This window comes from Astyanax mexicanus, chromosome 6 (assembly GCF_023375975.1).
Source record: "Astyanax mexicanus isolate ESR-SI-001 chromosome 6, AstMex3_surface, whole genome shotgun sequence".
NCBI classification, from domain to species: domain Eukaryota; kingdom Metazoa; phylum Chordata; class Actinopteri; order Characiformes; family Acestrorhamphidae; genus Astyanax; species Astyanax mexicanus.
In genome coordinates, this window is record NC_064413.1 from 29,354,233 (window position 1) to 29,367,968 (window position 13,736).

Genomic DNA, 13,736 nt, shown 5'->3' on the forward strand with positions numbered 1-13,736 from the left:
CAAGAAGTTTGTAGAAGTTCTGTAAGTTTATGAGGCTGACCTCACCATCCTTAATTTCGGTAACTTTGGGCATCCATGATCCTGTTTTTAGGTCTATGGTTGTCTTTCCAGGGAGCACGTTTGTTAGGTTCTGACCACTGCAAATTAGGAAAATGCAACAAGACCTGCCTTGTGATTTGGAGATGTTTTGACCCAGCAGGCTGTTTTAATATCTCAATTCCATTTGTCCTGCTTTTAACTCCTCAGCCTTAAGTTAACTATTCACTCACTCCCTATGTAAATATATTTACCCATTTGGCATTATGACCAGATAATAAATGTTTGTTTGTTTATTAATATCCTGAAGTTTTTCCACTGGTGAGCCAAATAACCACAAAAATCTTATCAGGATCAAGATGCCAAAGCACATACTTTTTACAGGTATATAAACACAGCAAATATTGCTTTTAAATACATATGGGAGGATAATTGGAGCTTGTCTGGAAAATGGGAACCACTGGATACTTTTTGTGAGTTACATTTATAGATACTTTATTGACCCTGAAGGAAATGCATATCCTAGCTTGTAGAACAAAAAGATAAATACACTCCAACATAGTATAGTAACTCTGTCACAGATAGAACTGTAATCTACCTCTCTGCTTAGAGCTTCTTAAAAGCTTGATTTTAAAGTTTGTGTGGATGTGATTTTGATTATTTATTGTTCCAAACCGCAACCCAATTATAATTGTATAGACTTTTGCCAGAAGCAGACATATATCCAATAAAATGTAATGGAATCATTGTTGTCTGGAAGAAATGTACAGCAGAGGCATTTCTTTGTCTTAAAGGTAAAACAATGTAAAGGCAAAATGTACAACACGGTCCTTCAAGTCCAATATATTAAGGTATATTACCTGTACCACAAATGTTTATACTACTTCCACTTTCTTTGAGAAAAGGAGCATATTCATCCATCTTATTATTTTATTCTGTATTCAGTGCACTATTTACTCTAGTATAAAGTCTATATGACCTGTGGTTTAAACAGCAGATTAAATGTAGGAAATGTTTTAAAACAAAAGCTTCCTTCCACATTGAATATTAAAACATTATCTATCTTTCTTTTTAGTTTTATGACATTACACAGAGAAGAATCATTTACATGAATTCTATGGGAGAGGATAGAAAGACAGTTTTGAAAAACTGGAGGTGACGAATACAATTATATGCATTATATTGCCAAAAGTATCCATTATCCTGCATTGCATTTGGTGATTAGGCTTGAATGGAGCTGCTTGGTCAGGGAAACGCATTCCATGAATTTCTCTGCTCTCTACTGTTCTTAATCTAATCTGAATAAAGCTTTGCTTTCTTCACCTGTGGTCTGTGTGAAGTGATAATGATTCTAGTTTCTTATGTCTATCTGTTTAGTTAACACAGTGTAATTTTTTAGCTTATTTGCATCAGCCAGAGGTTGCAAAGACAACTGGACAATCTTCAGTGTCAAACATCCACAACAGCAAGATGGACACTCGTATGGAGTACACGTGGTACAATCAATAATTCTACTTTATTCATTTGTATTTGATGTATTTCCTGTGTTCTAACAATTGCAACTTTAACAGAATTTTGTTTTCTTGCCTGAGAGCCTTCACGTTTTAAATTTTTTTCTTTAGTCGTACGTTAACATGACTGTTCTATGTTTCTCTAATACATTGGTGCTGATTTCTTCACAACGGAATAAAATATTAAAAATTGTTTGGGGGAAACCACACAACCAAAAGTAAATACAGAAAAATCTGTCCAACAATATTAAAGACACTGTATCTGCAATGTTTACTCACTTTATTAAGAATTTCTCATTAATCATGCTTGTTTTTTATTGATACAGTTTGCAGAAAACAGTCTTGAAGGAAAAAGCTGTGTAGAACAATATGGAGTTTTAGGTATGTGTGTGAGAGTGAGTGTGATACAGATTAAAATCTAGACATATTCTATATTTTTGTACAGATCGCACTCAGAAGAGCTCCAGTTCCTGGGACCCATTGACTGCAAAAGATAAGGTAGAACATTATCAGTACGTCTACCTTTTTTAATTACATGTGTTTGTGCAACAAATTTAGTTATTACTTGTTTAGTAAAACAATTTCTTGTTTAGGTGCAGTGCCAGAAGTGTAAGGCTTGCTACTACACAGATGTTCGAATACGGCATGTGGCATCTGTGCTGTATGTGAAAGTAGGTAATATGTAGTGAGTACATTACCTGTCAAAGGTAGCTTAACAAGTACATTGGTAGGTCATTTAGCTACAGAGTATTTTTGTGATAATGATATTCTTGGTGACAATAACTGAAATGTTTAGTTTAATTTAATTTAAATAACTTCTTAAAAAAAAAAAAAAATGTTTTTTTATAGTATAAGACACACACAGTTCTGGAAAAAAAAATCAAGATTGATCACAAGCAATCAAACCAAACTGAACTGCTTGAATTTTTGCACCAGGAGTGGCCTAAAGTTATCCAAAAGCAGTGTGTAAGACCGGTGGAGGAGAGCATGATGCCAAGATGCATGAAAACTGATTAAAAACCAGGGTTATTCCACCAAATAGATTTTTTTTAGGTCTATAAGCTCTGCATCTTTTTATTTCAGCCATTTCTTTTCTGCAGATAAATGCTCTAAATGACCTTTTTTTTTGTAATTTGGGAGAAATATTGCCGTAGTTTCTAGAATAAAACATATCTATAAAAAGCAAAATCAGAGAAACGGATTCAGAAACTGAAGTGGTGTATTAATCATTTCCAGAGCTCGCTCTGTGTGTGTGTCTCTTTCTCTCTACATAATTTGGAATATTAGACCATGTTAGCCCTTATAAATCAGACCATCCCTGTATTAATGGGTAAGAGTGAGATGTTAGCCTAGTGCTTTGTTTTTTTAGTTGCAGTATTCTTTTACCAATGTCTAACTTTTTTCCCCATGGTCATTTAAATGTGTGTAATAAAAAAAGGTCTTATTCCAGTTTGTTCTTTTAATAAAACGTTGCTTAAAGAATTTGTATTTATTGATTATTTATGCATGTTCAGATCAGAGAACATTCATGCACTGGCATTAGTTAAATACAGTATAATACACAAAACTAGTTAAAAGTACAAAAACATGAATATGAAGATTAAAAATAATTTAACAGGAAGCATCTTATTTGTAACATTTCCAGTCACAATAAATTTTAATTATTAAACATCAAACCCTTTAGGACATTGTACATTTAAAATAAAAAATCATGACATTTAATCTTAGCTATACTTAAAAATTAAGAGTTTACAGTAGATTCAAGTGATGCCATAGAAGAACTATTTGCTTTCTTTAAGAACAATTTGTTATTTACACACTCAGCTCTTACATGTGCATGGCGTAGAAATGAAAGCTGCTATAAAGTTTTTAAAAAAATGCACATGTAGAGAGAAATCTTTTTAAAACTGCATTTTTCATATTGTCATAAGAGATTAAGATATTAAAGGATAGTCACATACTCCAATGGAACAACATTAATGTTTTCTTTTCTTCTTTTCTGTGGAAAATCAAGAAGTTCTTCTGTTTCTGACTTTTCCTTATCTGAGGATACATTTTCCAATATTTTCAAGTAAAGTGTTTATGTTTACAGAGCTAGGGAACTAGTTTTATATTTACATTTGACACTGTGGTTAAAATCTTTGACTTTCATCTGTGTTGTTAGCTTTAGCTGAATAATCCCACACTTGTTTCCAGTTCTGCTTTTAAAATGCAGTCATGTGTGTTTAAAATCATTTCAGCTATGAAAAGTGACTATTTCAGTAATTCAGTTAAAATGTGAAACTCTTATATTATATAGATGTATTACACACAGTAATCTATTTTAGGCGTTAATTTTTTTATTGTTGATTATGGCTTACAGCCAATGAAAACCCAGAATTCTGTGTCTCAGAAAATTACATTATATAAGACCAGTTGGTAATTTTGGCAGTGGGCAGTGTGCCAAGTCCTGCTGGAAAATGAAATCCACATCTCCATGAAAGCAGTCAGCAGATTGAAGCATGAAGTGCTGTAAGATTTTGTGGGAAAACAAAACTGCACTAACTTTAGACTTGATAAGAAAACACAGTGAATCAACACCAGCAGATGACATGTCTCTCCAAACCATCACTGATCATCAGTAAATAAACGCTTAAAATAGATCAGTCTATGTGTAACACATCTACATAATGAGTTTCACATTTTTAACTGAATTATTGAAATAAATTAACTTTTTTTTCCAAAGATATTCTAATTTTTTTAGATGGCCCTGTACACAGTGTGTAACAGAGAGGGGACCTGATATTGACAAATTCCCCGATCTCTCTTTACAATTATTTTGTCTCTCCAACCACTTTCCATCATCTGGGAAACTGAATGTAAAAGATTCTGAGAACCAAACCTATTGGATTCTTGACACGATCAGCATCCTGCAGGGCTTTTATCACAGTGAAGTAATCAGCTTTACTAAGGACAACGTTAAGTAGGTCATCCAGTCACCTATTCCTAGAACCAGCCAAAAACCTGAAAGGTAAGGAAGAATAATATTTAATTATGGTTCATCACTGCAAATGTGTAAATGCACAATTAGTAGCCTATAAGCTTTTTAAATGTCTAAAATGACAAGATTGTGACTAAATATAACTGGTCATAATTAACTGATTAATTATTGCCAGCCTTGTCAAGGTTGCATTAAAACCGGGCAGGGTTTGGAGCTTATTGCGTGCAAAGGATTACCAACACAGTGAATTCCAGTCATGAAGGAAGTAAATATGTTATATAAACCATATAAAATCAAAGTTATAAAGCAATGTAAAAGTCTTTATTTATTTCTTATTTTTAACAAAAACCTAAAGAAGTACAATTTTATAAATATACAGCTATAAGACTTGGTCCAACTGTACACTGTACAAATTAGAAAATAAAGGTAATATAAAAATCGATATAAAAATATACAATATCATGGAGAAATAAATAGATATATGTTTACAAATCAATTTACATTTGTTTACCTCATCGCCAATTTCTTATTTAATTGCAATAATTTTAAACATTTATTTTTAATCTGCTACTACTGACATTACTGCCACAAATTACTTTAAAAAGAACTGCAAAACTACTAATAAAATTTGCCCAGATCAGCAATAATAATACATATCAAATCAGTTTAAAAAAAAGAAAGAAAAAAAGATACAATATTTACTCGCTGTACTGCAAGCTTTCACCAGATTCAGTCACCAATTTACCATTTTTCCATGCTGAAACTGCAGACATGGTGTGTTAAACACTAAGTCTGTATGTGCAGCTTAATGAAATACTGGATTTTAGTCTAAATGTTGAATAATGTGTTCCTGGTAACGTTTATCTTCCTTCCGAATATTATTGCTATCACACACTTCCTTCTGGGTGCAATTCAGAAAAAAATGGCTATACTATTACTATACTATTAGTTTAAAATGAAACTAAAACATAAAGCCAGAAGTGTGACCTTACAATACAGAGCAGACAAAAATCAGCATATTAAAATGTTAGTTAAAAAAAAAAAAAAAAACACGCACGATGGCCCTGGATCAACAACGCGCACGATGGCCCTGGATCAACAACGCGCACGATGGCCCTGGATCAACAACGCGCACGATGGCCCTGGATCAACAACGCGCACGATGGCCCTGGATCAACAACGCGCACGATGGCCCTGGATCAACAACGCGCACGATGGCCCTGGATCAACAACGCGCACGATGGCCCTGGCTTAGTTTTTCATTCTATCCTTCAATAATTAACTTTTTTTTTTTGAAAATGTAATCTAAAGTGACAAACTAACATTAGCAAGTCAGACAGCATTAAAGCCTTTTCAAAATAGGGCAATAGATCCAAGTTGTCCAAATAAAATTGTAAAGCATGCTAGCTGGCTATTTAAATAACTAACAAGGTAAGTAGTAAACTAAGAAAGTAGGTATGTTATTGGATGTAGCTAACTAAATAAGCAGATAGCTAACTAAGTAACCTAACTAACAAAATATCTAGCTTACTAATAAATTAGATAATACTAATAAAGTAGATAGCTAACTAACTAACCTTAATAATCTAATTAACAAAGTAGCTAGTTAACTAAGTAAGTAGGCAGCTAATTAACATAGCTAACTAACTAAGTAACTAACTAACAAATAAAGTAAGTAATTATTTAAGTACATATCTAACTACCTAACCTACCTACCTAACTAACAAAATAGCTATAGCTAGCAAACTAATACAGTAAGTAATTAAATAAATAGATAGCTAACTACCTAACTAACTAACAATGTAGCTAGCTAACTAAAACAGTAAGTGATTAGCTAAATAGATAGCTAACTAACTAACTTCCTAACAAAATAGCTAGCTAACTAATACATTAAGTAATTAAATAAATAGATAGCTAACTATGTTACTTAACCTAACAAAGTAGCTAGCTAACTAAAACAATAAGACATTAACTATGTAGATAGCTAACTATCTAACTAACAAAGTAGCTAGCTAACTAATTTAGTAAGTAATTAACTAAATAGATAGCTAACTAATACAGTAAGTAATTAAATAAATATATAGCTAAATAAGTTACTTAACCCAATTAACTAAGTAGCTAGCTAACTACAACAGTAAGCAATCAACTAAGTAGATAGCCAACTACCTAAACTAACTAACTAACTAACTAACTAACTAACTAACTAACTAAAAGTAGCTAGCTAACTAATTTAGTAAGTAATTAACTAAGTAGATAGCTAACTACTTAACCTTACTAACTAGATAGCTAGCTAGCTAACTAACTAATACAGTAAGTAATTAACTAACTTATTATTATCCAGCTAGCTTACTTAAGCAAGCTGAGTTGTAGATCTTCATGTAATTAAAGCAAGTGTTTGATACTAAGCTCAATTAAATTCACCAGTCTTTAAAATGTAAACTAGTTAGCTAAGTACGTTAGCATGTAAGCTAACCTAGTTAATCTAACTAGCTAATGCTTAAAACATTTTCCCAGAAAGGAAACTTTCAAATATGCATCCATGCAAAAGTGTAGAGCCTAAGAGCCAGACTTTAGTTCAATTAAAACAGTATTTACACTGATTATAGGAGATAAAGGAGCTTTCTTACCTTCCTCCACACCGCACAGCTTGAACGCACAAGGGGGCACAGCAGTTACTGGTGTTTGAATCTCCCCGCGGTCTTTTTGGACAGTCGCGCTTGTAATGACGTCAGTGAGAGACGCTAAATCTGATTGGATGTGAGTGTTGTCGGTCCTGGATCCACTTTATTCACGTTGTTCCAGGAACAACAGCAACCCGAGGAAATCAGATCGTGCTACAAAGGAGGGCCAGTGTAGTGTTAGGAGTCTAGCCCAAGGACTCTTATTGGTGTTGCACTGCATTCAGTCACCCAGACCTGATATTAAACCCCAGTCTCCCACATGGTAGCTTACTGGCAGGCGGTGGTGTTATCATTACACCACACCAACCACACACCTCACCAACCACACACCACACCAACCACACACCACACCAACCACACACCACACCAACCAACTAATGAAACAAGCCTGGACAGAAATAATGGTACCCTTAAATGAATGTTTTGTTGCCTAACCTTTTTTAGGCAATCACTGCAATCAAATGATTCCCTTTACCTGTCAATGAGATTTCTGCACCTCTCAGCAGGTATTTTTGCCCCAATCATCATAAGCATACTATTCCAGTTGGCTCAGGTTTGAAGGGTGCCTTTTCCAGACAGCATGTTTCAGCTCATTCCAAACCCAGCTGGCCAACAACGTCAATAGACCTTAATTTCAGGTTGAATCTTGGTCATGATGGCGGATGACAAAACATAAGTCATTATAACATCTATTACTGTTACGTGCCTGCAGGGAAGATGCTCAATAGGATAGACCAAGCTTTCTGACACTGGACAGCACATTTCTCTCTAAAATCATTTGATAGTCTTGAGATTTCATTACCACTGATCGAATAATTGTTTGTTAATAGGGAACTACTATAATCATTAGTTCAGTACTATCTACTGAGTAATTATACAGTACTTCCTGGTAGTTAATAGGAGGAATTTAACTATGGAACAGTATTATAAAGTGCTGCCCCGTTTTTGTATGTAAGTGTGAAATCCTATGACATCTTGATTACGTACATTTGTACAGACTTTCCGAAAAAGATTATTAGATCATTAGATCTTTTTCAGGTCTTACCTTTGAAAAGTGACACACATATAATTACATAACCTGTGCAACTGTAATTCATTTCAACCAATGTGTAGTTCACGATTACTTATATTTTTATTACATGGATTGGTACTGTGTAACTACACAGTTATTAATGACAAAATGTTCTTTATTCGTTTATAGGTTTTTTTTTAAATTGGTTCTTTTATTTCATCACTTAAAAAAACTTGTGAAACATCTTTTTTTGAGAAGCCAGAGAGACAGAAACTAGTCAGTCTAAACCCTGTGTGTATTAGACTACAGCAGTGCTACTTGTCAGGTGAGCTGAAGTCGTTTGCAGGCTACACACTTTCTCTCTGATCCGGCCTCAGGATTTTAGCGACGTGAAACTGAGCAAAGCTCTGCCCTCTCAACAACAATCTGGATTGCGGCGATAACAAGTGAAAAATGTTGGAAGCAATCCACTTTGCCACCGCTAAGACCATTCCGATCCCTCCACTTCATTAGGAAGTGTCTAATCTCTGCAGTCTCGCCGGCTGATAAGGCCTCAGCCACTAATTCAGCCGAGTCAAAGTTCAAGCTGCCTTCGATGTTTCGATGCTTAACTTACCCAAGTTCCTGCATGTTCATTAGACAGCTTTATCTGCTGCTTCTACTCCAATAACCATGGAGATAGAGGCGGAGTGAGAGAGATAGAGGGAAAGAGAGAGAGAGAGAAACGGTGTGGAGAAAGAGAGATAAGCACCGGTCTTCTTGTCTGAGACACAGTTGACCTTCTAATTCAGGCCTTTTAAAGCTTTCCTCTATTAGAGCTTTAAAGCTGACTGGAGAAGGGAAGTGAAAAGTGGAATAGCATCATTTCTCTCGGTTTACATTTCATATTAGGATTGTTAAAGTCTGTTAACTTCTTTTTTTATTTTATTTCTAATTTATATCTAATTTTCTCCCTAATTTACAATACATGGCCAAATACACAACCCACTCAGTAGGACTCCCTCTATCACTAGTGATGCCCCAACACACCAGCAGGGTGAAGACTAGCACATGCCTCCTCCGACACATGTGAAGTTAGCCACCGCCTCTTTTCAAATTGCCGAGTAGCATCACAGTGCGCTCGGAGGAAAACGCAGTGACTTGGTTCTGATACATCAGCTCACAGACGCATCTAACCACCCAGAGTCGGCAAGGCCAATTGTGCTCCCTCAGGGCTCCGGCAGCTGACGGCAAGCTACATGAACGGGATCCGAACAAGTAATCTGTACTAGTAGTAAACGGAGTCGCGCAGCTGTGAGTAGTTAATGCAGCATGGACCAGAGACAGCGTTTGTTCATAGCTGGGGTAATTAGCGTTATCTGGCTAATATATGACATTAAACTGTGGCTTATCAGTTTATATACATGGAGTATATTTGATAGCTGGGTCAGATCGAAACTGGATCACGTTCTCAGCACAAGCAAACTGCTCCAGAGTAATCACACTCGAGTGCAGATTAAAACAACTGGAACAATTTGGTTGTTTTGAAATGCACCCAGCAACCAATGCAAAACAGCTCTGAAGGTACAAATGTTTAAACCAGACCAAATAGTGAGGATGTGAAAACACTCTCAGAATTAGAATTAAATTGTGTTTTGTTTGGAATCTGATTTTGTTACTAAATTTGTTACTGTGGGGTCAGGTCCAGTCAGACTATCCAGTCAGAATATTCATTATATTCACTATATTTGGGTTCAGACCAAAATTTCCGGCCCAATTAAAGCTTTAAAAAGAGGAAAGAGAGAGAGAAAGTGGGAAACGAAGAGACGTGGAGGAAGTAGAAAGAGAGAGGGAGAGGTGGTGGAGGAGGAGGAGAAAGTCCCTGGTTGCCATGCCCAGGCCTTGATGTCCTCATGCAGTCACATCTCCAAACGCCTGACGACAGTTTCCACCCTGTAGTCATCAATTTTGCATCGCTGTTTAAAAAGCCTATCACAAGTTTCACATCAGCCTGCAAGTGGCCCATGGCACGCATAAACAGGAGCTATTTATACCAATCCCGTTCCCCCGGAAATTGTTTTTCAAAGGGAAGATATTATTTTGTACCCTTCCACTATCAAAGCCACAGCATGCCAGAGGAAAAGTTCTCCTGCGTGTTTAAAAAAGCATAAGGGGGTTCAGATGTGACACCAAAAAAATCAGCATTTTGCATGAGCAGCGTTCGAAAAGGCCTGCTCTGCTTTCTTGTTTACAGCTTTCCTCCTGGTTGTCGCTATCGACCGGGTTGCGTTTGCAAAAAAAAAACATTAATTGCGCCTGACATCTGGCTTTCAACTTGGTTTAAAGGTATCAGTGTAGTTGATGTTGACAGGAAAGAACGACGTTGCTTGTACAGTCTGAAATAATTTTCTTGGGAAAATGTGTGTTTGTTGTTTTTTTTAATGCACTTTTAATCAAGTGAATCTTAGTTTGGAGACCAAACGAGTTGTAGGAGTTGGGCAATTTGCCTCTGATGTATCTCATGCATCACAAGCATCCTAACACTTGTACATAGTAGCTACATACACTTATCAAAACCTTGTATGCTGTGTCCCATGACTTTTGTCATGTCCCATGGAAGCTAAAGTGGATCGAGAAATGGAATGTCTCATCCATCTCTGTCTCACTCGTCTCACTTAAACTCTTATTCTGGCTATAGGCACTCTGGCCACTGTTCAGCCTCACTCATAAGATAAAACCTCACAACTTACACTGGTTTTGGGCATTACCAAGCTGTTCACTGAGGTAACAGTTTATGATCAATGTACATACTGCTATCCCATGACTTTAGGTATCTCAGTGTAATACATGATGATGACTGTGAAGTAAAACGCACTTTACAGGCCAAATGTATTATATTAGTTTTATAAAATTCCATTCAACTTTCCATTTCCCAGCGTTGTTTCCGCTTATTGTTCACTTTATGAGGTCTACCTACCCCACAGGTTCGCTCTAACCTTGACCGCGTAGCGCCGACAAAAATAAAACAAATCAGGGATAAAAAGCTAGCACCGTGGTATAATGATCCCACACGTACATTAAAACAAACCGCTCGTAACTTTGAACGTAAATGGCGACACACAAAACTAGAATTTTTCCGGCTAGCATGGCAGCATAGTCTCACAGACTACAAAAAAGCCCTAATTAAAACAAAATCCCAGTATATTTCATTGCTTATTGAGAAAAATAGAGACAATCCTAGATTCCTTTTCACTACTGTGGCTAAACTCACCGGCAGTCAAAAACAAACTAGCTCCGTTATCCCTGCCGACATTAATAGTAATGATTTCATGAAGTTCTTTGATGATAAAATTAATAGCATTAGACAAAAAATTTCAGTATCACCCCCAAAATTTACTTATAGATATCGATGAATGCTGCTCCAGCTCTGAGACACACCTAGAGTGTTTCAGCCCGGTTACAGAAAAAGATTTACTTAGTGTAATTAACTCATCAAAATCAACATCATGTATATTAGATCCAGTACCCACACAATTATTGTAACAGGCACTGCCTTTCCTTTATAGCCAAAATCCTAGAAAAAATTGTGTTTAACCAGCTGCGCTTGTATCTACAAAGTAATAGTATGCATGAGGTTTTTCAATCTGGATTTAGACAAAACCATAGTACTGAAACAGCTCTACTTAGAGTAACTAATGATTTACTTTCAGCTCTTGATAGGGGCAGTAATGCCATCCTTGTACTGCTAGATCTAAGTGCTGCCTTTGACACCATAGATCACGCTATTCTACTTGATAGGTTAGAAAATCTTATAGGAATTAAAGGATCAGCCCTCACCTGGTTCAGATCTTATCTGAGAGATCGATTCCAGTGTGTTTACTTAAATAACGAATGCTCTTATCAGTCTAGAGTAAAATATGGTGTCCCTCAAGGATCAATACTGGGTCCGTTACTCTTTACTCTTTATATGCTACCACTGGGTAAAATTATCCGTAGGCATGGTATTAACTTTCACTGCTATGCTGATGACACACAACTTTACATATCTGCTAAACCCAACGAGGAGCTCTGTATAAATCAAATAACAGACTGTATTAAAGACATTAAAAATTGGATGACACACAACTTTCTCTTACTTAATTCTGATAAAACTGAGGTCCTTCTATTAGGTCCTAATATTGATAAAAACATAAATGTTAATACTGTAGACATAGACGGTCACTTAATTATACCTGGTAAAACTGTGAGAAACCTTGGGGTCATCTTTGACCCAATTCTTTCGTTTGATGCTCACATATAGTCAAAATTGCATTCTTCCACTTAAGAAATATAGCTAAAATCCGCAGTATACTCTCTCTGGAAGATGCTGAGAAGCTGGTACATGCATTCATAACCTCCAGGCTGGACTACTGCAACGCGTTGTTGGCTGGAAGTCCACATAAATTACTCCATAAACTCCAGCTAGTTCAGAATGCAGCCGCAAGAGTGCTTACCAGAGCTAGAAAGTTCGATCACATTACACCTATTCTTTCATCCCTACACTGGCTACCTGTTAGATTTCGTATAGATTATAAAATACTTCTCCTGACGTATAAATCCCTCAATGGTCTGCATTATCTACAGGAACTCCTTACTCCTTACAATCCGCCGCGTTCACTCCGCTCCCAAGACGCTGGCCTGTTATTAGTCCCGCGTATTAGAAAAAACTATGCAGGAGGAAGAGCGTTCTTTTATAAAGCTCCCCAACTTTGGAATAGCCTCCCTATTAATATACGGGACTCAGACACACTCTCAATCTTTAAATCTAGACTCAAAACATTTCTATTTGCTCAAGCTTTTGAGTAATGTCTCATTACAATTTTCTTCCTCTTACAGCTTATCCAGCAAATATAAACCCTGTCCTAATCATCTGCTTTCTCTTTCTCTCCCCATGTCCTGAGCTGCTGCTACCAGTGCCCATCCCACTCCAGCAGAGTTTTATAAAACCATTCTAACCCCTTTTTCTTCCCTCCCCTCTCTGTTCTCTCTCTCTATCTTTCTCACATGTGCTGAGACGCCTGGCCGGCCGGTCTTCCTGGATGCGTCCGTCTGTGGTTCCAGCTTTCAGGAATCAGCCCTGTCCTTCTACTCATAATTATTTCACAACCCTTCTAACTTCAGCTTTTTTTTCTCTTCCTTTCCTTTCTGTTTTCTCTATCTATCTCTTTTACATGTATGGAGATGCCCTGTTCCTGATGTTCCCAGCCTGGCTCTCCACTGCCCGCTGTGTTGTTCTCCTGCTCTGCAACCCTGCACTGATTACCATTAACACACTCAGTATCTGTTTCTGTATTAGCCATAGCTCTATAGTTTGTGCCCATCACATTCTTATATTCATAAATTAGTACCTGTTATACTAGCCATAGTTCACATTAATTCTCTGTACTGTTTTTGTTCTGTTATTTGTTGTTTGTTTGTACTGAGCGGGTCAACCCGAGTAGGATGGGTTCCTCGGACTGAGTCTTGGTTCCTTCCAAGGTTTCTTCCTCTTAAAGGGA

The 13,736-nt window shown here is 36.6% G+C and overlaps 1 long non-coding RNA gene across 1 annotated transcript; it reads left to right on the plus strand.

Moving 5' to 3' along the window:
- Positions 1-661: 661 nt before the first annotated feature.
- On the plus strand, positions 662-3,029 carry LOC125802477 (uncharacterized). The gene is made up of 2 exons (XR_007439611.1): positions 662-2,045; positions 2,141-3,029. It is a non-coding gene; the product is annotated as an uncharacterized LOC125802477 (long non-coding RNA).
- Positions 3,030-13,736: the final 10,707 nt, after the last annotated feature.